General features: G+C 41.6%; 1 protein-coding gene across 4 annotated transcripts in view; it reads right to left on the minus strand.

The window, feature by feature from the left end:
- daam2 (dishevelled associated activator of morphogenesis 2) overlaps positions 1-24,418 on the minus strand; it is a 111,061-nt gene extending 86,643 nt beyond the window's left edge. For all 4 annotated transcript variants that reach the window (XM_087832721.1, XM_087832719.1, XM_087832720.1 and 1 more), the window contains exon 1: positions 24,272-24,418. The gene's annotated coding sequence lies outside the window, so the exon portion shown is untranslated. The remainder of the gene's footprint in view (positions 1-24,271) is intronic.
- Between the last annotated feature and the right edge of the window lie 2,277 nt (positions 24,419-26,695).

Raw genomic sequence — 26,695 nt, forward strand, 5'->3', positions numbered from 1 at the left:
ACTTTTCCCCCCCAATCTATTTTTTCATTGTTTGATTTAGAAAAAAAATCACATATTTAGATTTAGTGATAAAGGGCTGGCCTAGAGACCAGTCAGCAACCCCCGGCAACCACAGGTCAATCGGGAGAGGTGTAATGTATGGTCTCCAACCAGTTGCCTAGTGGTTGCTGGCAATTACTGTGTGAAAATGGTTGAAAAGAGGTATATGGTGCTGCACTAAAACCTCCTTGTCATTGCTTTGGTCACTAGCAGATTGCTGTAGTCAAACATAGTTTGAAATATGTCGGTTGTATCTAGGGACCAAAGCAATCAAAAGGAGTTCTTTTGTATAGTCAGCAACCATTTGTCTATTCCCTTGCGACCTGTGGTTGCAAAGGGTTCGCCATCCTGTCTCTAGGCCTACAGGACTGAACCCTTAGATACATTTTTGGCAATCAGCACATTTAAAATCCAGCACATTTGCTTTTTATACTTTTGGTATTATACTTTTATATTTATTTAGATTCATTTATTATGTTTATTATACTCTCTGTGACAGAACCACCACCCACTGAAACTATTGTTTAGACATTCACACACTCAAACTGGAGCCACTGATATGCTAAAGAGTGGAGAAAGGGGCAGTCACAATAACATTTATCATCTTTCTCTAGGGACAGAAGACAGATGACACCAAATTGCTGGCGGTAATGCTTGGGTGCATTCCTGAGGAAGCCCTGGGGACACATCCATTAACCCAGCTGAGCGCCAGAACCAGCTTGTTTCCATGATGTTCACTAGTGTCAAAGTGACATTAGTTTGCATCACTTCTCCATTCCGTCTCTCTGTTTCGCTCTCTCTCTCTCTAGAGGGTAACTTCTCCATCACCAAAATGAGGGAAGATACCCCAAATAACCCCGGAGGAATAGGCTAAGCACAGGCTCCAGTATTGCTGAGTGTACCAGTAACGCCCGTATCATCCATCACAGCCTGATAATTGACGCAAATGGAATGGGCCTGGCATGCATGTGATAAAAATCATGGTCTCTAAAAAAAGAGAGAGGGTGAAAGATCCAACAAGCTCTCTATTCCATCTGTTCTCCTTTTCTTTTTGAGGGTTTGCTGATTTTCACTACCTCTGAATAGCACGCATGTTACAGGAAGAAAGAAAAGAGGAGCTTAGACACTCATGTGTACCTCCACATTTACAAATGACTGCAGATCATAGCTTCTACTGACTTGGCTTCAGTAAACCTCACCCTGGGATATTCATATCAACTCAAGCAGGGTTAGGCTTTACCCACAGTGAATGGCAAATGTCATGACTGATAAACCAGCTGCAAAGAGAGAGGCGGGGAGCTTTCTCCTCCGCTGCGTTGTGTGCTGCCAAAAGACACACAGCTAACCCCAAAATCTGCCTGTCACTTGACAGTCAGTTGGGCGAAACTTACTGAGCTGCTTTCCAAATCAGTGATTCCCAGCTAGGAGTACCCCAGGGAGTGGTAATGCATGACCGCGAGCTAATGGACAAATTATCTCAAGTATTGAAGGAAATCAACTGAATTAAAAATGAGAGTTTAACTCATTCAAGATAATTATAACTAAAGGAAATTAAGAAATTTGCATACCGAGGAATTTATAGAGATTGAAATGAGTGAATGTTGATTCAAAAAAGGAACAGAGTAGTTGAAATCATTTATCAAAAGTCTGTCTAACAATTAAAATCATAAGATGTTGGTCTAAACCCTTCTGTGCCCACTATATGGAGCATTCATGAAGTAATATTTTAAGAAAAAATTCACCATCATATCACAGAAACAGTCACAGCCTGGCTAACAAGTGCTAAATTTAGTCAGAGAGAAAAAAGGGGACTTGGCACTTGGTGTTACGCTGGACGAAAGGTGAATGGAATATTGGACGAGAAGAAGTGGGTCACCCAAGGTGGTCTCCTCCAGGCTCATAAACCACACTTTCTCCTGCAGACCCCTCTAACGCGCAGCAGCAGTCAAACCTGATAACAGCCAGAGAAAAGCCTGTAAAGAGGCATTTGAAATTACAGATATTGGCATCAGGAGGACTCTTTCCAGGGTTGTCACTGAAGAGAAGTGGTTGGTGCAGCGCTCCAAGCCAGCAGCTGCCAGAGCTAACATGGCAAACGGTCATGCTTTACGATGTGTTGTTCCTTAATGTATTATTTAGGGCTTCTTTTGACCAGGCAGCTCTCATTTAACTGTATTTTGTTTAGGCGAGGAATTCCTTGTGACAGCACTTTGCACTTTCTTTCACACCCACGCAGAAATAAATTGCCCCTGAGAAAATACTTCTGCTGTTCAAAACCCTGAACTCTTGACAGCATAAATATGAGTGCACATTTTTATACATGGTGTAATTGTATGTTAGCTATAAATCATGATGCAGGGGAACGGTATACTATCCATCTTTCAAAAGCCTCTGCACAAAAGCAACCTAATCACAGCAAAGCAGTCAACCATAAATCTAATTTAAGTCACTTGTTTTTATGGTGACATTTTGGTCTTATTATTTATATCCCTGTTGCATGAATTCATTCTTTCTTCTTCTAGCTCGACTCTTTGTGGCTTTCCATCACAAATGTTTGACAATCCACCTGCTTTTACCAACTTCAAATGAGAGTAAACACGCTTTTCAACACAATTACCTCTCATTTGTACCAAGTGCTTTTTTCCCCCCTCTGTGTTCTGCAAAAGCAGTCTGTATCTGAATAGCTCTTTTGTTTAAAAGGCAGACTGGGCAGGGTCAAAGGTCAACCAACTGCCTGCTTCCACAGTGGCTCTAGTGTCTGCTTGGATATGTGCCAGCTACATGCTGTCATGTTTAGACAATGGTCTAGCTTTCCACTGACTGACTCATGACAGCTTCATCATGTTAACCAATGATGTAATACCTTGATCTCTGGGCATGAAGGCCGTCACAATTGGACTTTGAATAACTTATAAATTATGTCATAGTGTAACCATAATGAAATGCGCCAATGGCGCGTTTCTTCTTCTTGACTGGTTACCAATTTCAGCTGTTTACTCTGGAAATATGAGAATTTAAGTCAGTAGGTTAATTCACTTTTTGCATTTAATGTTTTTTTCCTTTTCCTTTTTTCATTTTTAATTATTATTTTGTTTGTTTTGTATAATTCTATTTGTGTTGTCTCAAATTTAAATCAAACTAACCAAGGATAGAAAGGACACGGCTAACGGGACCAGAGGAGAAGTAGAATTCCTGGAGCCATGGACATGCTGATTACCAGATGGATGTACTTTTTGAGTAGTGAGATCATTAGCCTTGCTATTTCTACTTTATCCAATTCCTAAGATGGGCAGGATGTTAAGCCCCAGTCTCACAGATTGAGACCAGCCAGTTACCCCCTGGCAGTCTATAATTTTTGCAACTTCCAGCAACCACTTACCAACCTCTCTGCAAATGCACTTTCCCCCCCTTACCATCTGGTGTTGAAAACTCATTTCTAGGTGTGACCAAGACTTTAGATATTGAAGTTTGGGTAAACAACATGGGAGACATCTATTTGCAAACCATCTGTGAATTTCTGGCGATAGCCACTCTCACACTGACGTCAGTGTGCAAGCAAAACTTTGTCCCCCCAAAAGCAAATGATTGGTTTCACGCTGCAATCAATAGCCTGAAGACTGCTGAAGGCATGTATCAGATATTGCAATAAGTCGCACATCTTATGACATCTTTATATAACAAACTTGCAAAGTTTCCAGGTTAACATTGGAAGTCTTTGAGTAACACACTGTATGAGTGAAATACAGTTCACTACGGAAAGATTTAGTTTAAAAACACATCTGCTAACCCTAATGTGCTTTTATGTGACTATATTTCAAGTATATGTTAGCAGAAATCAGAAAAGACTTCTACCCCCTCTCTTACCTGGAAAGATGTACAGTCCATCTAAGCAACTTGGTTATAGTATTACGGGGTTTTTTGCTATCTTCTTCTGCTTCTTTTAAAATCTTTTTTAAAGTATTTGGTGCCAAACATCAGCTTATAAGAGTCTATAGCAGTACAAGCAAATCTCTTCAATTTTAGAAATATGAGATGGAAAATACAAAGATGTATAAAAGGTCATGCTTTTAAGGCGGCTTCACTTCTCACAGCTCTTTTTTGCCAAAATGAGTCCAGGTGTGTGAACTGTAAAAGTGAGAATAGAGGCTGTCAGTAAAAAATAATGACAAAAGAAGACAAGAAAGGCCTTTGCTCTTTTTCCAGATGCTTCCATTTAAAATCGAATTTTATATATTCCTCTTGCTGTTATATTGGCAACATGGGGCTCTCCTCCTGTGGCTGTATGACATTACAATTTATCAAAATTCCTTATCCTGCCATTCATAAAAAATAAAAACAAAAAAAGAACAAATCTGACCACTCACTGAACCCAAAACTAATACCTTCACCTGAGCTGTTCCAGGTGCCTTAATGTCACTTTTTAGTATCCATTTAAAGCAACATAAATCAAGGCTTTTACACCCTTCAAACACAGGCCCATGTATGGCGGTGAATGTCAGAGTTATGTGAATGAAACCATAAGTCCAATTCTAAACAGTGCAGTTTAAGGGGTTGACCCCACAGACATACATGGTCACGACTGTCATAGTGTCTAGATAAAAACATCTGGGAGTCATCTGTTCCGCTAACAGAGGCCCCCTGTGAACAGGTGCGCGTCTGCAACCAAGGCCTCATACCCTTTTTCCTTGACCCTTCACCTCTAGTTAAGGCTGGGAAACTCTTTGAACCCACTTGCAGCACTGGTCACAGACAGTGCTGTCTGATCAGCCAAGGTCACGTTGCATTGGACAGTGTAGTGATCACGTTAGCGCTTCAAACAAACAGAAAGCATGCTCCCATGTTTTAATTAGCCAATGATAGGTTGTGCACAAGGAGCTGCAATGATTGGTGCACACATAAATCAAATACCACTGTAATTATGTACTTGCATCATGCTGTGACAGCAAAAGCAACAACTGACCAAAACTTTGAAGCCAAAGTGACCAAGCAAGCATCCTCTCTCTAAAGATTTTAATCACAAACCAGAGGAAGTGGGTTGCCTAAAAATAGCCCACCAATTTTACTCTCAAAGCCTTTGGTCTGGGCTCGCCACGACGGCTCCAACAAAGCTACAGTTTACGCCGAGATCCGCAGCTGAGAATAAATGACATTTTTATAACTTTTTCTCTCAGTCTTGCTTAATGTAATGCTTGGAATGACGCCCCAGCTGGGTGTTGCACTATACCACAGTGAAACCATCTTCCGAGCTCTCCCGGGATAAGAGAGTAATAACAAACACTTCCTGTTTATCACTACAGTAAGTTAGAACAGTTTGTTCTGAGCCACTGTTCATTCCAACACAAATAACAGTGGTTATCACGTCTTAATGTTTCAGAAAACAAGAAGCAACAGCAAATTTAAGAAGCAGCAGAACACCTGTCAACACATTCATGGGCAGATGAGGATAAAAGGTAGCTAGCACGGGCCAGATTTTAAGGATTTTTCTCCACAAGCGTCCAACAGGTCTATGTGGAGAACTATATAGCGTCAGTGAACCACACGTGCCTCATGCTCCATCCAACCACACAGTGACTCTCCCTGTCCAGCTGCCTCTTATATGGTGGGAAGGGTCGGACATGTTGTAACACTGATTTACTTCCCCCGCTAAATCAAGCAGCTCTTCCTTTGCAACATCCTGTCCCCCAGCTGAGAGGGGGTGCCGTAAAAGTTATCCTGCAGCGTACGGTCACATGGATTACACTGTTGTCCAGTGGGTTACAGCCTTTAGCGGTTTAGATACCGAGGCAAAGGGTCCTTAAGATGCATACAATCAGGGCTGGGTCGGGACTGTCCTGGTGCTTCGGCTGATAAGCAACACTCAGCCCTGTCCGCAGGAAGCTATGAGACATATACAAACAAGTGAGAAGAGATTGCACCCAGGCTAAAATGATAGGAACCCAATAATTCTATTTCCCATCTATGTCACAGCGGACAAAGACATATTGTGGCTGCAGAATAAACTTCTCACCCTACATACCCTCTCACTACAGCCTAAAACATTCAAATGCAGCCTAAAACAGCCTAAAGCAGCCTAAAACATTTAAATTAAATCTGGTACAAGCTGAAACCTATAAACAGTTATTTGTTTCTGTAGTAATGAATCACTGAGTCTACTATTAAGCCTGATTGAGCAACATACTGAAGCTTCAAAACTCCAGCCAGTATTCAACATCCAAATCAGTGTTCAACCACAAAAATCCCAAATAGCCCATTAAATAGGAAACAGCAATCCAAAATTGTTTATTACACATCAATATTAATTATTATTAGTTATCCTGAGACACCGACATTTGATCTTGGTGCGTCATGGCTATCATCTGGTGGGTGGAAAAAAATTACAGGATCAATAACTTATGGTCAGGAGTTAATAAGGCGTAGCAGCATAATAACTAAATTATGGATACATCTTAATACTGTGCGGTCACATAATGTGGTATGTGTGCAAGCTTTAGGAGTATAATAGCAATAATATTATGACTTTACTTGTCTTAAGGATGCACTCACTTTTACTCTAACTTCATAATAATTTTATAATAATTCAGCATTTTTTCCTAAATGGTTATAGCATGCAGAAATTATAAGTGATTTCTTAAAGTTATAATAACTTCTGATTATCCCTGGAGCTGAGTATAGTCTACAAGCCGTGTAGGTGTTTGGATTGAGTGAATGAACAGAGTGAGAATGAGTGTAGAATCGCGCATGTGTATCTTGTTACTGCTGTGTGCACAAGAGAGACAACGTAAATATATATGCTATCACACAATGTGGTGCAGAGGGATGTTGAGAGAGCAGTGGTGAAAGGGAGTGTTGCTGAGGGGCTCCAGTATGCACCGACTGCCCGCACGAGGGCTAAATGATTGTGTTGATTAAAGCCAGCTGAGCCCGGGGTAGCTCCTGTAGCAGAAGACACACGCACAGCCCCATGTGCCCATGAAATCCATCTGGTCACTCAGTAACACATGCTTACCATCGAGCGCTGCGTGCTTTATGTTCTGCAGCTAAAAGTGTACACAAACACACACCCAAACACCCGCCATGCTTATGAAATCAGGCTAACAAACAAGTCTTTCTCTACAATGCTCATCAGCTGTAATCTGCCCACTCTACACATAGACGCTGATTAGGACTTTCCAGTGATTAAATTCATTCCTTTTGCTTGAAAAAAAATGAGGCCATGTTCACTCTGAAGAAAATGCAGTCCTTTCATACATTTCAATAGAGGCAGTTCTTCCATTCTAACAGGCTCCATGTTTGACAGAACAAATATATGATGGCTTTAGCGTTTAATTTTTTTTTAAAAAACTATATTGCTTCACCTGTATGTTCAACAACAAATCGTCACCAGGGACTTTTATTTGGTGTAAATCCCAGATAAAGGGATCAGGATGATTCTAAATACATGCTTGATGGATCACCTCGCAAACCCTTTTAATCCATGTTGGAATTACAAGCCTACAACCAGCTATTTTCATGTTAAAGTTGGTTGAGATAGTGTAAACATTGAAACATGAACGCTCTAACTCAAAGTTACACTATCTTACCAGCTCTTTGAAGCCATATTCTGTATCAAGGACAACTTGAATCTTCAAAGTCTCTGCACTGCATTTGGCAAGTGTTCAAATTGTTTCAAGCTTTTCACAATTTATAATTCGTTTCAAAATGTTAATAACTTCAAAAACTTTCCAAGTGGCCTCACTGGTGCAACCAACATGTTTCAAAGGGCACAACTTTTACTTTAGTACTTAATGAGTGCTTGCACACAAGTCATCATCTTCCATGCAAACAATGGTTTTTACATTTCTGAGGTCACCCAATTACAAGGTTTGCTGAGCAGTACCAGATACTTCTTTGTGTCCAGTTTCTCCTAGCAACTGCCAACATCACCCAACAGCTACTTACCAACCAGTGTGGAAATACAGTTTTTCCCAACAATCCCTAGCAACTGGTGCCGGGGTGTCACCTAAGACAGGTCTTAATGCTGAGACACCAAAAGGAAATCATGCAGTCCAAGGTCTCTCTGCACCTCTGACCTTGCAGTGGACACACATGCACTCCCAGATATTGATGGCAGATTCTCCAATACACCACCAATGCTGCAAGCACTATTCCAGTTTTGATACGTTCTTTTGGGTATTTTTCCTTCACTGTTACGTAAAATACATTCAGTTACAGAAATGTTTAACACAATCAGAAGTGTTCAGCAGATGTAAGCTCCCTGAGCGTCAGGCCCATCCTCACTTTAGTCATATGTAGCATTCACCAACACTGAAAAACTATAGTCATCACCAAGTCGCTGTATTTATTTAAATTCAAAGCAGATGTTTCTTTAATCATGCCTTAGTGTATATCACTGTAGATATATGGGTTCAAGTTATAAGTAAAGAGAAGCTCTCACACAATATACAGGTGTCTGACTCACAGGCACCCATGGGATGAAAACCTACTGGGAAAAAACAAAAAAAACTAAACCCTTGACCCCTGCACTACAAATCTGGGTTAATCTGCTCCGGCGGCATACAATCAACACACATTGTTCCGATTACATGCTATTAAAGTTAAATGGTCAGGTTGGGCCTCGAATCCCATTGCACGCTGTAGCAAAAATGTGGGTCAGTACTTCTTCCCCTGCAGCCTTTCCTCTCCTTGCATCTGAGTTTCCTTCACAGAACAATGAGTCTGAGTTTTCTTTTTCTTTCCACGGCAGCAGGACGTGCAGTGAGAACTGGCATTATTACGGTGGTCACTGTGGAGCACTGAGACTCCAAGCTGCGATGCAGGGTGTGATATAAGAGAACTCGGTAACCTTTTAAAACACAGTCCAAAGGAGTCATTTCAATAATTATGAGCATTGATTGTTGTGAATGTAATGAAAGGAAGGATGCAGTAGATCAATGAAAAAAAAAAAAAAGCGGGGGGTGATTTAAAGGACCTCACCTGTCAACAGCTTCCTGTTTGAAGACCTTTTCTGCGGGGGATCTTAAAAAGTTTTGACAATTGTGAAAAAGGGAACCCAAGCCAGAGAGATGTTTGCAATGTCGAATACCACAGCTAGAAATGCACTACAGTAAAAATAACCGATGCACCATCATGTCTGAAGGTTTGCTTCTAGTGAAGATTAAAAGGAAGAGAAGGCAAGTCTGGGAAATGTACTGCACAGCGCTGACCAGTAGCCAAACGAATTCAGACAGATTTATGTTCACCGCCTGTTTTAATACTTTGTCAGTGGCGCTCTAAGACAGTTTGTGTGTGCAAATGAATCACAGCAGGGCTTCTTCCATCCATTCTGTTTCATGGGCCAAACCTCCAATCAGCAGATACCTTTCCTCTTCCGCAGATCTTGGAAGGAATGTCAGGAAAGCAAGGTCACGTCAGGTAGGGTGGGTGTATGTGTGTGTGTGTTCATTCATGAACACCACCGCTCAGCCGTTTGGGTCACTTTATGCTTTTAATGCAGTTCTATTAGCATTTTCAACAAGTATAAATCATATTTTTCAGTAGCATCTTGTGTTTACTAATATGAATTTATCAGTAGGAAAATTATATTGGAACAAACAAAATTCTACTGAAACATAAAAGAACTCTTGCTCTCATAAATTACCAGAAATCTGACAGGGGCAAGTGTCCAAAACTTTCAAGCTCTACTTTGCACTAAAGCTTTCTTTTGCTAGTTGCAAAAGAGTTTGCAGTTTAACACATTGCTGTATAAAGTTTAGTAATCATATTACAGTAAGCAGTTATGCTGTTACTTGCATCAATATGGGTAAATAGAAAGAAAAATTCAAACACACCTTTTTCCTGCAAGCTTGCACTACAATCACCTGATTCAGTTCATGTGCAGGAAGGAGGAGAGTATTCGAGCAGTCTGCTGCACAACTCTTGCAGAGTGGAGATATAAATATTGCTGTCATTTTTATTGCAGGAAAGAAAGTGATGACAAAGTGCAAACCGTGCCCAGCCAGTACTCATGTGCAAAGACATCATGCAAACACAAAGCTACTGAAGAACCCAGATTGATGTTAAAGCTGAGCGTATGCTCACCCCAGCTAAGAGCCAGGGCCTTCAACAGGTAACAAAGGAAGTGATGAGCCATCAGGTGTGAAGTGTGAAGAAAAAAGATCTTGAGCATGTCTTCATGTGTGAGACTGTATCCTAAGTTTTATAGTGTTATATTATGTTGTGGAGTAATGCAAATGTAATGTAGCAAGTTACTCTAGTGAGTAATTAAGTAACGTTAGTGATGTATTAGTTCTTTTGTTTAAATTAAAAATTAATATGTAATACACTACTGTTTTTTACCTCCCTTATTTTTTACCTTACATCCTCTCCTCAGCATTTGCAGAAATTGTTGTTCAGACATTATTCATTGTAATTTTGTTGTTTTGCATTTATTGAAGTTTTCTATCCAGAGTGTGTTCTTTTTATGAGTTTGAAGACCATAAAATGTGGATATAATGCCCAACTGGGGATAAGGATTGAAAATTAGCAATAGAATTAAACTCTGTATGCAGCCCATCAGTTTAACGCTCTGTACTGAAGCTATGTTCAAGTGCATCATCTCACTGAAAGAAAAAAATTAGTGAATGAAGATTTTGTTCGTCTCTGATTTAAAATGATGAACACTGAAAAACAATCCATTTGCTTGTGAGATTCCTGCTCCTAGCCGAGGACCATGGGAGCACCATGCAAGGGATGAGAGATAACGAGAACGGCTTTCTGTTTTGCAGTGCTACGTTCCCTGAACGCAGCCCAGTTCATGTATTGCAGCTTGTTGTCAAGGAAACCTGGCAGCAAATGAGGGCAGAGCACAAGAGAGGCAGGCATCCAAAGACTGGAAAAAGTGAGCGAGGGAGAAAATTAAGTGAAAAATAACAAAAGTATCAACATAAAATATATTTATTATTCCGATGGTTTCATCTTTGAGCATGAAGTTGAGACAGCGCACTTTTCCTGCACTACAGATTATTCACAATTACAGGAACATCACCTATTTTTTTCAATTAGGAGGTTCAAAACCCACCCACCTCCCTCAGGTCAACTGGAAAATCCCATTTAATTCTCACTAATTGAATGTGAATCATTATTCTGGAAATACTTCAACAAACGCAGTGCAAGTTTTGTCTAAGATATCCTTCCTCCCAGAGCCACTAAAAATCAACTTAGAAATGTTGCATCTTTATTCTTTAAAGCTAATCTCCGTACTGCTGAAATAGTCACGGTCACTCGCAGTTAGTTGTGCACTTTGGGGATTTTGTCTGTCAGCACAGGAGGGTGGGTGCTGGGGGTTATGAAGGCAGTGATGTGTGCATGGGTTGATATGGCAGCATTTATGTCTGTTCCAGTGGTCCAGGTTGTCAGAGTAATACCTTTAATCCACCCCCTGCTACTAGTATCAGCCCCAAAAGATAGAGTCAAGGGCATGGTTACAGTCCAGTAGCATCTCTATTCCCCTTTTTCAGCTCCCTCTCTCCTTCTGATAATCACAATATGAGTCTCCTCTTTACAGGGCACAGTTAATCCCTGTGGCTCCTGGACCATGTGACCAGTGAGGAGGTAAAGAAGAGGATGAAGCTGACTGGACTTTAAGAAGCCATTTGCTAGATGGATCACTGCCTGAAGAAATAATACAGGCTGTAAGACTTTGAAAATGGGCAGCCCATCTAAGCTTCTGCAGGAAGAGAGAGCGACAGAGAGAAAATATATCAGCCTCCAGTAGCTTTAATGCAGGCCAACTCCTGCACTGAGTCAGATGGCTTGGCACACAGAGCACTGGCTTATGGGTTATCTCTCCATCACTCCACTGCTGACAGCCTGGACCCTTCAACACATGTGTGCACACACACACGCGTACATTTGCAAGAGCTTTTAGCATCCTGGGTCTGCGTCTCTCTCACATAAATTCTTTTGTTTTCAAAACTGCTTTTAAAAAGGCGCACCATTACGGACACAATGGTTGGACAACATTCAAATTTCACAAACATTTAATAATCAGCGCTTGCTAATATAAAGGCAGAAGGCTGTTGAAATATCCAGGGCTGAATTAAAATGTCATGATACAGTGCAGTTCCTCTAACGGCCACTTGAAGCTGGCTCCAAAACTGAGTGGCGCTCCATGACTCCCATGTTAAAGTGTCCAAGAAAAAACTGTTTTGTGTAGTCTGTGATTGGAGCGACAAAAGCAAATACAGGACCTAATTGATATATCCCTAACATTTGCATTTATCTGGGCAATACATCAGCCAAAACTGCATGGGCTAGTCTATGGTACTCTGCTGCATCCCAGAATGCAAAGCATACCTGGCTACAGGAAGGCATTCAGCTCAAACTTGCAGCATCAGCTGGTCAGTATGAGGTCAGATCTTACCATAAACAAACTAGCGAGTCTCTGTCTGGTTGGTTCCACACCTGAGTGCGATTATCATGTTCACACGTGCACAAACGAATTTCACCAAGTAGGAAAGTTAACTTTTAATTTAAATGAAAACAGCACAGCTGTGAGAAAACACCCTAAAATCGGACAAACCTACATTAGCAAGCTGATGGACCAAAATTCAGAAAAAGAAAGATGCCTGTAATGTGTGCTTACATTGGTCAAAAACCAAAAAAATACAGCTAGCTTACCTAGCAAACATATGCTTAACGTTACTTAGTGTTGATACTTAGTTTGTCAGACAAGGAAATGGGGACTTCCATTTCCTTGGGGGGGGGGGGGGGGGGGGGGACCAGGAAAATAATACTAAAAGTATCTCAACCCTAATGGCCACCAGTAGGAGCAGATGTGTGCAAAGCAAAAACACCACGCAGAGCTACAAAACCACACGACTAAAGAACTTCAAACATGTGAGTGAACATAGTTATAATTGTTTAATGTCAGGACATCACAGTGTCATTTTTCCAACCCATGCAATCTCACAAGTGCACAAACAAGTTGGCTTGGTCTGTCACAACATTCAGGTGGTTAGTACATGGCAAAGTAGTAACCACATGAGTGCTGGGACTGTAGGTTTTCCAGCAGAACGTTTCATCATAATGGGATGACTGATATTATTCACTTCCCCTAACAGTGGTTTTAATGTTGTCGCTGAATCAGTCACTAACCAAAAATAACCTCCTTTTCAGAGTTGCTAAGACATTCTTGGGTCATCTGAGATTTTCCTTCTGGCTTCTGTCGTTTGTTTAGCCCCACACTTCCTGAATGCTGATGGCAGACAATCTCCTAGTTTACATAAGTAGAAGGAGAAGAAAACCAGCACACTCTCTGCAAAGGAGGAAGACGAGGAGGTGCATGAAGAGGAAGAGAGTATCTTACTCACCGAGTGAACGGCACAAAGAGGGTCACCTGATGTCCACATGTGATCTTTACCACAGGGGGAGTGATGGAGCGTATATCAGAGGAGGATGACATCTGTTTTAAGAAGCTTCCTCTCCATCTGCACAACTATAAAACAGGACCCAGAGTCTACACGAGTACCTGTGTTTTTCATCAGTATGGACGAAGCAGAGTAGATGAGAAGAGGATGCTGTTGTCACTTATGGCAAGCACACATGGAAAACACCACAGAGCAGGTTGAGAGGGAAAGTCTGGGTTAGAGTTACAGGTGAAGTTAAGAATAACACAAGTGCGGGGAGCGAGCGATGGCCTGGTAGTGTTTTCAGACGATGGAGAACACCCACAAAATCTTAAAATCTGGAAAAAGGACACAGTTTATAACGCAGCACAAATAAACGTCCTGCCTTCCTGCCTTTCAACAGTCCATTTGAAGTGCAGTGCCAGCGCAAACCTGTGCGAGATCAATCTGCTCTCCGGAGGGATAAAACCAAAAGACCCCATTTCAACAGGCCTCTCCAGAGACAGAACCCCATTCATTCCTCCTCTGAATGCTTTAGTTGTTGCCAACCACGCGGTTTGTCACTTGGCGAAAAAGAGTTTTTGAAAAGAACTCGCCAGGGATGAAGGATCTATGGCTCAGGTCCACTGTTCGGATTCTGTTTGTCTGTTTAGTTACTCAGTAGCAAAGGGACAGAACCGTTCTTGGATCCTCGACTGCATCTGCTCATCTATCTCAGAGCTCAAACACAATAAGATGGCAGTTAGCTTGGATGATGCATTAGGGCCTGGGAGAGAGGCTGTGGAGCACAGTAAAAGTGCCTGTCACAGCTTTCTATTCTGCTTAGGAGCTTTGAAGTGCACCATAAAGTCGTTACATGATTAGAAAGAAATGCATGGGAAAATACAGAAGCCAAATTTAGTAATTCAAGACTCTCCCCGAGATTTATGATGGCGTTGAGCTTATAAAACGTTTTACTGTTTAGTAATGGCCTTTAGTTTTAAACAAAGTGACATCACAGGGGAGGTTTGGTCTGATACTGTATGTCTGAACCATATTTTTTCCTCAGGTCAGACTATTTTTAGGCTTATGGCTTCCAAACGCTGCAGGTGAGGATAGGATAAGAATTATTCAGATGGATCAGAAGGGGAAAACAAGAGGGGTAAATGTGATTCAGCTACTTCTTAAATCTTGTTAAGATGCTCCAGCCTTAGATTACTTCAATAAAGCTCATTTGTCACACTAGCAAAGTGAATTACAGTAGACTAAATTGAATTGAGGATTAGGGTAGGAGGCTTGGCTATCTGACAGCCTGTCATATCTTGTTGTTGTTGTTGGTCAATATAAGTGCCAACACACACACACACACACACACACACACACACACACACACACACACACACACACACACACACACACACACACACACACACACACACACACACACACACACACACCATGACACTAAATACACAAAACCTGTGTTTCAGGGATTTCCCGTAAAGCAAATGTGAAAATAAAACTGCATCACTATCCATATGCAAAAGTGGAAACAAATCACTGCCAACGAAAATTGAATGCATTAAATGAAAACTGAAATTCAAAAGCTAAATATAAAAAGCCACCAACTCTGTTTAATAAGGTAATTTCTCCAGCCAAATGACACATTCAGTACACAAACCAGGAAAAGTCTCTCAAAAAAAATTAAATAAAATACAAAAACCCAGCAACCTCCAAGCTATAAACTTTACATATTTCAGGTTCAATATCCAACCCTGGAGCCAGAACATATTTTGCATGGGTAGCCAAAGTAAACCCGCCACAGTCTGGCCCGTTCTCAAAACTCTGTGTCACATCAAGACCCACATCGCAATCTCAGGCCTCCATCTGAAGTGATTTATTGGCTGTGAGTTCTTTTACCAGACTTCTTCATCACTGTGCTGAAGAGCTTGAAGGATCCACCAACCTGATAAGATGAATCCTACTGCTGAGCCTGACGATAATGCAAATAACTCCAGTTTGGGAATCTAAAAAAAATGGGCAAAGGAATTCTGCCACCACTAGGATCTGCTGAGGCAAGAACGGTCCTGGAGGAGTAGTGGGGCTCAGCATCTCTGAGCACAGAGGACCCCTCCTCACCTCCCCAAGGGAAAAGCCGGTCCAGAGAGCGGGGGACTCTCACGGACAGTTGAGAAATTTTCCCACAATCAAACACAAACAGAGCCGCACAGGGCAGTGCGAAGGACCCCTGTCCACCAAGGAGACAGAGGGAGGGAGGGAAAGAGCTGACGGTTACAATAACACAACCCATAGAAGTACATGCTAGGCCATATCTCTTGTAAAGAGGCCCCTCAAAGAGAATGCACTGCTTTGTAAAGAATATTCAGTGATCCAAGTGAGGTCTCAACAGTATTCCAAGGATGTGTAACCTGTAGGTAACCCTCAGTAAATTTCAGAAACCCAGAGGGCTTGGATACCCCTCTGCACAGTTCACTGGTAAATGACCTCATTAAGGTAATCTGTTTTCAGCACAATCCACCACTACAAATACCATCTGCTACGCATTAAACAGGGTGTCAAGCCACAGAGGACATCTGGATTGCTATCGTTGAAAAGTTTAGGCTAATTTAGGCACCATCTGAACTTGAGACAACATGAAGATAAAAACTCAAGACCGACAATCTAGACCAAGAGATTTAGCATGATTTTGGCCACTGAGATCAAATGTGCTCAGCTTGCAAACAGAGGATATTCCCATTTTAAACAGGAACGGGTTGAACTTTGTCATTACAGCTCAGTCAAAACAAAGCTACAGACTTGGATATTGATAACTTCAGCTACCCAATGCAACAGGAAAATTCAATCTAAAGCACATAACGGCTAGGCCTTTGTAAACAAAATCAATTTCCTGAAGGGCAAGCAAAGCACTGGGATGAGGTCACAGGTCAAAGGTCACCTATCATCAAACTCTGCGGAGCATATTTTCAACAAAGCCATAAGTTTGACCTGTGATATGAAGAGGTGACGCAATCACAATCACGAATTTCAAACATTCACAACTTTAAATACTTTGAAGACACTCTTGGATGACACAAACGCAGAAACCGTCTCAGGGAGCTGATAACTTTAGGTTTCTGGCTTTGTCCAAAGCCAAACACGACATTCTTTTCCTGTGTGATTCATGTCTACTTTCTAATGAAAATCTAAAGGTTACATCTTGCGAAAATGTGGCATGCAAGCCTCCTTTCGAGTGGCTCGATAAAAGTCTTCAAACTTCCTTTTATAGAAGTAGCCCCCAGAGCTGGATATCAAAGCCATTATAAATAAGAAGCTGGAATGCAGAAAGGAAAAAAAATAAACATCCAAGCTGCTCCGTTATCTACACCCAGCTGTGCAGTTTAGAGCCCAATCCTTGGAGATGATGTCACTTTGGCATTGGGTTACTGTTAAAATACTGTCCTTATAATTTAGAGTGGATACTAATTCATTCAAGTAGTAGCCAACAAACCCTGTGTGTGAACCTAACTCAAGGTTAGCACAGACCTTGAACTGAGTTCATACAACCTTAACCCGAATGAAAAACACCCAAAGATAAAATTATCACTATCTGTTAAGATTGGCATGAACAAATGCATCACTTTAAAAGAGATCTATATACAGTCAGCAGCCACTTTATTAGATACATCGGCTCAACTGCAAATGTCTAATAAGCTAATCGCATGCATTCAGGCATGCAGATATCGTTAAGTTGACGCCATCTATCGTGCATGGAATTAACACTTCAGGCTGTTGGTGGTGATCTTATGGTGTGGGAGATCTATTTTCAGCACACCTTGGGCCCTTTAGTTCAAGTTGAGCATTGTTTAAACACCACATACCATGCGAGTATTGTTGCCAACTACATCCATCCCTTTATGACTACAATATACTCATCTTCTGCATCCAGCACTGTTACATGCCATGTCACAAATCTCAAATCATCTTAAAACCAGTTTCTTTGGTAAATGGTAAATGGCCTGTATTTGTATAGCGCTTTACTAGTCCCTAAGGACCCCAAAGCGCTTTACACAACCTGTCATCCACCCATTCACACACACATTCACACACTGGTGATGGCAAGCTACATTGTAGCCACAGCCACCCTGGGGCGCACTGACAGAGGCGAGGCTGCCGGACACTGGCGCCACCGGGCCCTCTGACCACGACCAGTAGGCAACGGGTGAAGTGTCTTGCCCAAGGACACAACGACCGAGACTGTCCAAGCCGGGGCTCGAACCAGCAACCTTCCAATTACAAGTTTCTTTGACATGACAATGAGCTCACTGTACTCAAGTGGCCTTGAAAATCATCAGATTGCAATCCAATAGAGCAATTTTGGGATGTGGCGATTTGGGTCATGGATGTGCAGATGACAGATCCAAGTCTACAGTAATCATGAGACTGCAGTATAAAAAACTAACTTTCTGGAATTATTTCTGTGTGAATTTTCCACAAATACAATGTGCTCGCTCCTGAGATCCTTGCCACAATGTCTCATTCAACTCTCCTACAGCACCAACAGCAACTTTCCAGTGTTAACTTAAAACTGGAGTTCACCAGTCAATAATCTTGAAAAATGTCCAGCGATATTTCAACACAAACGCCACATTAAACTCCACATGTGTCATTTTCTAAGCATTTTGCTTTCTTTCTGGCCTTTGAAAGCCAAGACTAGCTTGCCAACCTTTTTAGGACTTTACATGGCAAGCCACTGCAAATCAAAAGTGTATTTATGGTTTACCAAGGACTACCAAGGAGAGCGAAGGAGGAACATCTCCAGGTGCCACTTTTCAACATAATTTCAGAGGCAAAGTGAACCTGAGATGCAGAGGTGAGGGGAGACCTGCAGCCAAGAGAATATGGTGGGGCTGACGCACTGGAGGTTTGATAAATGATTCCATATGTGCTCCAGATCCCTAGTGAAAGAGCTGCTTTGTGTTCACTGAGGTAGCACGTGCACAGGTCCCAAGTGCATACCCCTCCCCTTATTTCTGTTCCATCTACTGACAAAACCTATTTGGCCTTTTCCCGGCAGGTCAGGGTAATATTAGCCAAGTGTAAGTGGCAGGAGCAAAAGGTCTGGGTGCCCGGGCCTCAGTCCGCCTTCTTGCAGCCTATTTTGACGGGATCTAATTGCCTGTGACTACATGGAGACAGTGGACCAAAAACAACCACAGCATTGAGTTAGATGGCAGAAGGGGGTGTGTGTGTGTGTGTGTGTGGGTGGGGGGGGTGGGGGGGGTGGGGGGGGCAGGGTATAGTGGACAGAGATTGAGACCAAGGAGAGAGAGGCATTTGGGGGAGGGAACTGTCAGTAAGTTAAGAAATATTGGGATATTCTCAACCTCTATTACCCCTAGTGCTAAATCACTCCCACCCATGGCAAAATAATTCCTCAGAGCATTAAAGAGGCAATCTTCGCTGCGCACCTGCTCCTTTTGAATTTTGTCCTGATATGATGGAATAGGTAATCACCCAAAATACCACCTTTATTGTGGTGACAAACTCCCCTCTGTAGAGGTTCAACAACATATGGTGAAACCAAAACTTAAATTGCCTTCAATTTACACCAGTAGTGGAAACATGCAAGTCTGATCAGGTAGTCAAGGCGGCAGGCTACTGTTTCCACTACAAACACTATAGCAGCACTAGTGCACAAAAACAAGTTTGCAATGGCACAATGTGCAAAAAGAAAACAGTCAAGAAAGCGAAGCGTCTCCTTCCATATTTAATAAACACATGATTGTGTAACTCCACATTTCTACCTTGTGACTGTTGCTAGTGAGAATGACAGGAAATTAAGACTTTAGTGGCAGCTTGAGGGGGAGGACATAAAAGTAGGAAGAAGAACAGCAGAAGGCAGTAACGTGTCCTGCACTGTTTGATTCCACTGGACAGTGAAGACTTCTCCAAAGCTGAGGTTTTTTGTATGTGTGTAAACTCTTATAAATACAAGTGGTTTACATACAAACCACAATAATTAAATGAGAACAAAAGAAGGATCCACAGAAGAGAAAGAGAAAGTAAATTACTGACGTGTATTAAGATCATATCATAGCACTCCTTTACAGTTGGGTTACACCAATGTTGGTCGAACGTCAATGGTTTCTGGCACAGTGGGAGCATTCCTGCTATGCTGGAGTTCCTTTTAAACTTAGGTTTTTAACAGCAGAGAACAACCTCACTACTGTATGGGTGAAGCAGACCAGAGCCTGTTGCAACCGCTCATCAACAAGTCCTGCACACTGGGCCTCTGTGGCCAGGAGCTACACTAGAAAAGCTGAAATCGGGCTTTTGACTGAAGTCAACGAGGCATGTACTCTTAAAGAGTCTCTCAAACAGAATGAATCTCAAATGGTGCAAGAGATCCGTATGCATTTATCTACTTATTCTTTTCAATGCTTATTTAAGTTCTTTCAGAGTAATAATGCGCATGCTTGGTCAAGTACTGAATCTTGTTATGATGCACCAGTTGAGTTTATTCTGACACCTTCCATGCACTCATTTGTTTTCTGCTGAGCTCAGTGAGCTGTTAAATAAAAATGACTGGGATTAAAATAAAAACAGTGTTACATGAGCAAAATATATAAAAACAACTTAGGACAGAAAAGTAAAGACTTGCACTGAAGAATGTGCTTACTTAAACAGATAATGCAAAATAGTGGAGCAGGTTTAGCTCAGTGGGTGAGCAGAAGACCATATGCCACATGACTAGAATGCAGCAGCATCGGTTTGAGTCTGACCAGTGGCCCTTTGCTGGGCATCTTCCCTTTCTCTCTTTCTCCCCACTTTCCTGTCTGTCTTCACTACTCTACTATCAATAAGGCAAAAATCCCCCCAAAAGCATCTGTAAAATAATATAGGTAATAATTTAAATGTAAAATGAATGCAGTTACTGTGGTATGATATGGCAAAGACTCTGCATCTCTAAATCTCTGTGGCGATGATGTAGATGTTGCTTGTCCAGTGAAAGATTCACAGGGTGGTCAGGATCCATCAACTATCCATAACCATTTACCACAGCCACAGTCATTTGGATGAGCTCTAAACTAGTTGAGTAACATAAGCAGCACGCTGATTTATTTCAAACTGTGGCACAAGTGAAGAACTACAGTTTTGGGGTGTAACATGGGTTTTGTTTTGTTGGTGAAGGTGACCACACAACATGTATAAACCTGTGTGCACTGTTTGACCTAAAAGGGTTTGGCTAAGAAGGAAAACACTCCAAAGTGCAAGTTTGCCATCAATATCAGCACATCATCAGCACACTCATGTGTCACCGTCATCAAGTCCCTCGCGGAAAAAAAAAAAACTATGGAAAAAGGCATGCATGTCCCAGTAAAATCAATTTAGGCTAATCAACTAGTCTGAAAATAAGAAGACATCAGAGTGTGGCGTCTTTTTCTGACATCTACACACCTGCAGTGAATGTGGTTAGATTGCACCACCAACATTAATCTAGATTACAATATGGACAACCCAAGAGGAACCATAGGCAGAGCCTCAGGTAGTGATGGCTTCATAACCCAATAGTGAAGTGGTGTGAAATTCCAGAAAGGATAGATACTGTGCAACTTTCTACTAAGAGGACATTTTATGTGTCCTTGCATGGATTTCAAAGTGTTTCTGAACATATGTACAGCTCTAACCTTTAAAAAAAAGAAGAAGAAGAAGAAGAAACCCTTGGCTGTACTGTATTCATGGCATTAAATTTGGTTACCTCCTGCTGTAAAAACAAATCATAGAATCAAACCACTTCCACTTTTTTCACATGTACTCATAAATGAAGGTCTAGTAAAGTAGGAAATGGGAGGATGAGGAGTGAAGAGGGGTCTCATAACCACTTGTGCCTGAGGATTGGAAGGAGAGGAAGGGGGCGGGTGGGCATCCAGCAGACCCAAAACTGTGTCTGGTATTGGATTATAACCTCACAGCTAATTACTCCCAGACTTCTTAGCTCTGCGCCAGAAACTCTGCACAGATACAGTAAGTCAGCACGCTGCCTCTCCACCAAACAAAGAGAGAGACTGGCAGAAGGTCTACTGCAGCCACTCAGTGTGTAATTGATGAGGGACGAGTAAAGAAGGAAAATGAAAAGTTTTATGAGGGGAGACAGGGACAAATATATCGACTTGGAACACTTGTTGATGAACTGTAAGGGTGCACAAGGGGGTGTCGCTGCTTTCCAGATGATGAGATGATCAGCACTTGTTGCACAGTGATTTATTTAAAGTTTGGATCGAGTCTGAACATCTGATAAAGCACATCATCAGTCAGCAGGCTGCAGAAAGGAGAAGCGACATGCTCTCCCATGACCAAGTACAGGTTCACTCCTGCCCCCTCCTCACTGCCACAGTCTCACCTCACAGTCTGGACGAGCAGCAACAGCCAGCCAAAACATCTGGCTCTGTTAGAAGAGACTACACTTCTCTCTCAACTGCTCATCGGAAACAATGGTCCTGTCTTTCCCCAGCTGGCAAACAGTCCTAGTTTAGACCAGGCACAGTCCACAGCTTTGTGGCCGCTCAGATACCAGGTAAAAACACACACAACCACCCAAAGCTAAGCAAGGCTGCTACTCATGCTTCTGGCCACAGAAACAAACATACACATCCAAAAGTAGTCCAGCTTCTGCTCAGTCAGCAGGGGCACAGCCAGAAGCCGAGCACCTCAGCCCACCGGGCCTGTTTCTCTTGGATTGCACATGTGTTTTTCTTCCCTACCTCCTCTAAAAACACACAGGTAGCTGGACAAGGATTGTGCACTACAGTCAAAACAGTGGACTCAAAAATACTCCAGGAAAATTGCTTCCTTAGTCTGATTTAAGGTTAAACGGGACAAATATTCCTGCTTTATATGTGGATTTTTGCATGCCTGTGAAAGAGCTTATAATGTATTAAAAGCTCAGCTCTGCTCAGAGATATGCAACAGGACTTTTGAATAAATCCATCCATCGCTGACATCCTTTAACACAAGCCTGTTGGTTCAGCAGGCAACCTATTGCTTCCTGTGACGTATGTGCATTACACATTGTTTTAAAAAAAATCCTTCAGCAGCTTTACATGCACAAATCCTCCAAGCCACTTACTTAACCAATGATTAAAATGTAATTTCTATGCCATAATCCACCCCAATCCTTTCACCAATAATGGGCTTTTTATACACACACACAGAGAGAGAGAGAGAGAGAGAACCATGGCCAAAAAGTTGGGGATCACTGTGGCTTTATTTGATGCAGCACAATCTTGATCCGGAAGAAGGAATGACGCTAAGCCATGTGGGTAAGGAGGAGAAAGAGGAGGCAGAGGAGGACGAGAAGGAGGGGATCATTTTGTGCTTAGCATGGTGCTGTGCTTGTAAAGCCTCAACCGCTGGCCAAGAGCAGCCGACGCTGCATCACTGCCAGATGTTCAGACGGATTAAACAGCTCCTGATGCCTCTGACAAGCAGTGTGGCCATTAAGTAGGGATGCCTGTATCTTCTGATTATTAAAGTGCAGTTTTCTTTTTCCAATAGCAATGCAAGATTCACAAAAGCTTCCCTTTTATACATGATCCTTAACATTAATTTCTGTCATTTGAATGGCCTGATTTCGGTTAGAGACGGAGAAGTTGTCACGTTTTTACACATCTGGATGTAAAACAGTATGGAAGATATAAAAAAAAAACTGCAATCAAGACTAAACACATTACTTCACAAATCCCATTAAATGGACCAAAAATAAAAGGCATATCGATCTCTGCACTATCATATCAATGAAGAAGTAAGTGAAGAGGCCATCACGTGATATTTTGAATGGTATTTAACTCTGAATGAGAAAAGAAATGTTGAAAGAAATATAGAAATAAATAGGTTTAGGGTGATAAACAGGGCGAAATGTTACAAAATTAAAAATAAATACATTTAACAGAGAATAAATTAATGAACTTGAACAGCTGGTGTAGCCAGAAAGGGAACTCCTATCCACTCAAAGAAGTATGGATCAATAAGAGTCCCCCAATAGGTTTGAGAGTCTGAATCTGGTGCAACAAGCAGAAAATATTTTCCATTTCATTTAATTATAATAATAAAGTGGAAGAAAAATTAGAGGCCTTAATTGTGCCCCAAGTCTAAATGCCTTTCCTTTTTCTTTTTTTTAATTACTTGATTTGAACCCATCTTCTTATGAGAAGCTATTTCTTTGCAGTGTGGGTGATGACACAGCAGTGGAGGTGGCGCAGCGCCCTCTATAGGCGGAGACAGGAACTAACATCAGCGCTCGTGTGGCCCAGTGAACGCATAGGTGGATAATATCGAGGTCAAATGCATTGAGCATCGTGCAAAACTCACTGCAGTCCATCATTATAACACAGAGCGACATTATTATCTCAAAATTATCACATCACTGTGAGAAAACCGTCAAACAGATCAAAGATAATCGGTGGGGGCTGGCTGTCATGCGCAAAACTGCATATAAATGCACTGATATACACCCAATGGCACCAATGATGTGTTATAACTGAAGCCATTAATCATTTTCTCCCTTTAATATTAATGCAGGCGAACTAGCAGGCTTCAGATCAGGTGCTGGATCCTAATTGGCATGTTGAGCAGGGAAAAAGGGCAGTCAGGTAAAGCCACAGCAAAGGTTATTTGATCACATTTAAAATTAAACTCTAATCTGTCCTAATCAGCAGAGACTGTAGCATCAAAATGACACTTTCCCACATCCAGGGGTTCAAATATATATCCAAAGCGATGGCCCCGATTGCCTCTACGGCTGCTGAAGGCAGAACCATCCCAGCCTCCAGCTCAGCCCAGGCTGCCTGGCAGAGGAAACGTAAACTTACCTTGCAGACGCGTTGCGGAGAATCAGTCGCTGCTCGGAAATAATAATCCCGTGTGGCTGTCAGCGGGAATATGGGAGCGAAATCACAGCGGGCTGGATAAACAGAGAGCCGCTGAGCTGTGCTGACTGTACGAGGAGGTTCATTCAGCTGAATGATAGTGGAGAGTGAAGGCACTGACAAGTCGGTCAAAACAGCAGCACCACGCCTCCTGTCTTAAAGTCACCGCACTCTGCCTGCCTATCCGTGTGGGTGTGTGCGTGTGTGAGAGGTGAACACGACCGCATGAAATCATAGCTTGCTCATTACAGGAAAATAATACAAATGCAATAGCATCGTATAATTCTTTTTTTTTACTCCATATATACTAACTGGACAACATTTCTATGCTCCTGTGAAGCTCTTCATAAAGCACACTAACACAGGCTGTGCAAGAGCCTGGAAAAGGTTGTGTATTGGAGTCTTTTCCTCTACAAAAGCCTCTGATAATATACTTTAGGCCCTTAACGTAAAAGTAGACATTATGCATATCATTTTAATGTTTCAGCTCTGCCGAGTAGATTTACAATAGAATATACATTAGATTATCATTCATCTTAACTGCTAGCCTAATTCAGGGTCGGGGGTTGTCATAGGGCAAGACCCAGCCAACTGAAGGGCTAACACAGAGAGAAAAACACACATTAGAATCACCAATTAACCAAAAACACACATCTTTTTAGAGAAGCCAGAGTTCTCAGAGAGAACTCGCAAAGACTACAAAAAAGGATCTGCAGCTGGAGTCAAAACCACAACCTTCTTGCTGTGTTGCAGCAGAGCCAAATAGTGTACCACTGTGCCATGGTTTTGCATTTCAAATCTGCAAAGTAAGAAGTAACTAACGCATTGCAATAAATAGCAAGGAATATCAAGTGTGATATTCAGTGGAGTAAAAGTAGAATTTAACACAAGAAATACTTAAAGTACCAGTAAATTATAATAGTACTTGAGTAAATATACAGTATTTAGTTGCAATCCACCATTGGTTACTCCATGCAGTACCACTCTGTCCTTTATACTGTCATACTGAGAAGTATAGTGATGCATACTTGTTACACTAAATAACACTGTATTGCTCATGGTAGAAGGGTAAAGACTCATGGGACTGTTACAGGCTCAGTGACAGAGCAGATGAACGGGGCAGGCAGAGAGAGGGCATTAGGCTCAACTGGCTTTGATATTTCGGTTTTTAAAAAATGCTGCCTGCACAACAAATTCAAGCAACATAGCTGAAACAACATCATGAACTAGTACACATAATAACCATAAATGCACAGTACACTCATTGCCAATTTGTTTTGTGAGTTTCAACTGACAGAGCCGATAATTGCCTCTCATTAGTTCCGAACAGAGACGTAAGAGGTAGCCAGCTTTCCAAGGTCTGACATGTCTAGGCCATGCGCTCCAAAATCCAGGATTGTCCTCAGTCATGCTGCTACGATTGGATCAGATGCTCTAATTAGCATGGGCTTGATTTTTATTGATGTTGGCATTTAACTGTTTATAATCCTATCATACAAATTAACTTTATTCATATTTATAAAACTATGTCAGCAGAGTTCAGTTGAGAGGGTACAGTGACCTTTTTCAGCATGCTCAGGTGTCTGGGACCCCTGTCCACAATGCTGACACTGGACTCTTATTGTTTGTCTCCAAATCCTTATTTAATAATTGATACGACTATCAATGAATCACTCAGAGTTGGTGTTCATGTTCAGGGTTGTTGTCCTTACATTATTAAAACCAGCGTTCTTGTCATGGAACACAACAACATTAAGGCTGTATAAAGTATATGAAGCAGAATAATGAAGAACAGGTAGTACAGAACACTTCTGTATGCAAGCGCAAGGAGTCGTGGACCTGCTAATGTTTAACGTGAAATCCTTATTCTCGCAGCGTTTCGATCAGTTATGTTGTGTTTAGACTTTGCTTCTTGGGGCTGTGTAATATGTTTGTGTGGCCAAGAATAGCGCAATGGTTTACCTTTTAACAGTCCACCATGACTAAGACTTCTGTAGCGATTAATGACTCGCAGTCAGTGTTTGTGTTCACGGTTGTCATTCATACATTATTAAAAGTAGTATTCCTGGAGCACTAAAACTGTAACTTTGTTGTCTCAAAATTTAGACATCAAGTTTGCTTCTTTTTTTTTTTTTTTTTTTTAAAGTAAAGCCAACTCAATTCGTTAATAGTGAATAATTATTTGCACACTGTCATTGATCTCAATAAACATCTAAACAGCCAATATATCTCTCTGCAGGAAGAGAACATTCATGTCACATAACCACAAATCCTAAAATTTATTGTAGAAGATAAGTTCTTCAAACTTACTGCAAATTTCTTGTTTTCCTGTGAATTAAAGCCTAATAAAATTCCACAAATACAAAG

The sequence above is a fragment of the Neolamprologus brichardi genome, chromosome 19 (genome assembly GCF_056152115.1).
Source record: "Neolamprologus brichardi isolate AB-2024 chromosome 19, ASM5615211v1, whole genome shotgun sequence".
Lineage (NCBI taxonomy): Eukaryota > Metazoa > Chordata > Actinopteri > Cichliformes > Cichlidae > Neolamprologus > Neolamprologus brichardi.